Here is a 2,869-nt window from a genome sequence, read left to right as displayed (position 1 = left end):
TTAATGGCCGAGCTTTCCAAAGGGGCTGCAGCACAGCACTGATAACTTAATAAAATTTTTTGACTCCTAAGGTCAGCGTTTGTGTCGACCAATGCCTTCTTGAAAGACAGCATTTCTCGTAGCTGATGGGTTTAGGTGCGTTCGTTACAGAGGCTGATGTGTTCAGCGATGGGATGTTGTTAGTGAGTGGCTGGCACCATCCTGTGGACACAACGACATTCGCATCGGGTCCCCTGGTTTTGCAGGCTGTGTGGCTCAGGAAAACATATACCCAGAGGTTAGCTTTTTCCGTGGCTGGGAGTAAACCAGTGTACTCTGCTAATCTCTTCTTGCTCTGTTTTGCACAGATAAGTTCCCCTTACTCCTAGTCACAGAGCAAAATACTCACTAGTCATCAAACAACAAAACATTTTCAACCTTGTCTTGCTTTTTAACTCGGCCATTTTCCAGAGCTTGTGAGAGTTAAGTGCATTTTTTTTTCTTCCTTGAAAGAGATTTTACAGAGTATGCAGTGAAAGAGTTACGGCTCCTTATGCTTGCAGAGTTGTTCAGTGTTCCTTGTGAATGATGTTCTTTTGAAAGGGCAGAATATCATCTTTATGCTCTGTTAGGAGAGGAGCCAGCGATGGAATCCCTTTCATCTTTTTGGAAATCAGAGGGGTGTCACAATCTGTCTGCCTTTCCTGAAAGAACCTACTATATTGAGCCTTCTGCCTACGCTTCATTCATGAGCTGAAGTGCTCCAGCATATGCGAGCTGGGCTAGGAGCTAAAATAAATTAGTGTGAGCTGCCTGGTTTGTGTCTGGTGTGACTCAGGCAGCTTACAAGCAGGTATGGACGTGACTCCTCAACCAAGACCAACAGACAAGGTTCTTCAGCTCTGGCTCTGAACGGAAGGAGCATGTTTTCCGGTGGAGTGGCTGGTTTTTCTGGGAGAATGGCCTTTCCTTCCAGTCTAGCCATCTCCTTTGCCAATATTCAAACCTCTGCAACTGAACCACCCCTGTTCCCGGGCTTCCTTCACAGCCTTGCTGCCTTCTGTTCTATCTCCTCCTTGAGCGTATTTAGTATCTTGCCCACACCCCATAAATCAGCCACTAAGTGTGCGCTCTGTAGATAATACCTTTTATTTTCTGTATGTACACTTATTACACAATTGGACGATCGTTTGACACTCGGCGCTGAAGACCACAGACAGCACACCACAGCAATGCCGCTTTCTACGAGAGTGGAAGTAAACGACAAAGGAACGGCAGGACGAGCCCTGAGCCCCAGCCTTGCGTGGAGATCAGAGGGAGAACCGAAACCTTCACTTCTGCTGTCTCTGTTTTTATTTGCTTCCACCTAAGTGGAGCAGAGGGGCAAATCTGGGGAGACTGGAGGCTTTCTTGTGTCCCGGCTGCTGCCTTCCCGACCCTGAGGCTTCTCCCCGTGTGTATGGCCGCGTCCCTTCCCTTGTGCATTTGTGAGTGGGTGGGCTGGAGTAATGGCAAACCCGGGAGCCCTGCCCGATGCTCTGGAGGTCGTAGTTGCCTCCATGGTCTCGGCATCTTCTCTGTCATACAGGAGTCTGTCTGCATCTCTGCCCCAAAGGAATGGGTCTTGCAAACACAGGGAGAGGTTGAAATGTCGGATGACAAAAGGCATCCAGCGCTTCTACAGATGGGCTGTAAGAGTGAAGGCTTGCTAGCGCCAGTGGAAATGTCGACGGGAAGAACTCTCCTGTGACGGGAAGGTGAGCCCTGGGCGTGTTTGCACGCATGGTGTGCATTCACACACAGTACGAGTGAAGAAGAAACCAGTAACAACAAAGTGCTCTGAGAAGTTAGTGGCATTGTTAGTTAAGACAAACACATTCACAGCTGAGTTGCTGCAGGAATTAGAAGTGTAGCAGTGCCGTAAAGTTAGTCAGAGGGGAGGTTAGTAGCGGGAATACCCATCCCAGCCCTCATGGATGCGGAGGTTTCTAAAAGCAGAGCAGTGGGGTGGCCTGAAGGTTGGTTTTATCCCACCCAGGTCGAGCGATAGGCAAAGGCATCTGGGAACAGAGCTGGTGGTGGGCATCGCCAAAGCGCAGTGTTCAAGCACTGGGCTGGCGTCGCTGGACCAAAACAGGGCGGAAGGGTTTGCCTGGCGTGCGTGGAAGTCCTGCGGCTGGCTCGGTGACTTCAGAGGACATTTAAAAATAAATGACTTTGCGTCAGGGAAGCAAAACGTGTCGTGGGGCTGGCTGGGAACAACGGCTCTTTGTCCCAGGCTTCGGAACCTGCCTGGTCCTAGCAGTGCTTACAGAAACCACCCGGGCTTAAAATGGAGGTGACAGCAGTGCTGGGGAGATCAGCTGGGCTGCAGGAACTCTGGTAAAGCTGCAACGAAAGCAAAGCTGCATCGTTGCTGCCCCTGGTTTGCCTCTCCCCTTGTTTCGGTGTCCGGCTTGCTGAGGCTGCGGGACTGCGTATTTCGGGGTGCCGGGCAAGCCGTTCCTCGCTGTGCCGGAGGCACAAACCTCCCCATGTGGTAGGAAGACGTTCAACTGCCGGAGAGCTCGTGGACGGGCGTCTCTAGCTAGCCTAGCTAGAAAGCCACAGCTTTGTGTCTGCTGTGTTGGTGGAAGCCAGCGAGGCTGGTACCGCGGGTGGTTTAATATTCAGGTGCCCGCCTTGGACCAAGGGGGCCCTGTGCTGGGCCAGGTACCAAATGACGGGTGGCGTTTGCAGGCTACTGCCTGGCTTGAGTGCTTCGATGAAGACAGGAGATGTTAACCGTCCCCTCGCTGCGTCGGTCCCCAAGCCTGGCTGGCTGATGGCCACCGCTGGAGCCCGCTGGGAGCGGGGCCGTGCCGTTGGCTTTGGGGGACACTTTTGTCCC

This window comes from Pygoscelis adeliae, unplaced genomic scaffold (genome assembly GCF_000699105.1).
Source record: "Pygoscelis adeliae isolate BGI_AS28 unplaced genomic scaffold, ASM69910v1 Scaffold844, whole genome shotgun sequence".
In the NCBI taxonomy this organism is placed as follows: Eukaryota; Metazoa; Chordata; class Aves; order Sphenisciformes; family Spheniscidae; genus Pygoscelis; species Pygoscelis adeliae.
This window is presented reverse-complemented; position numbering follows the sequence as displayed.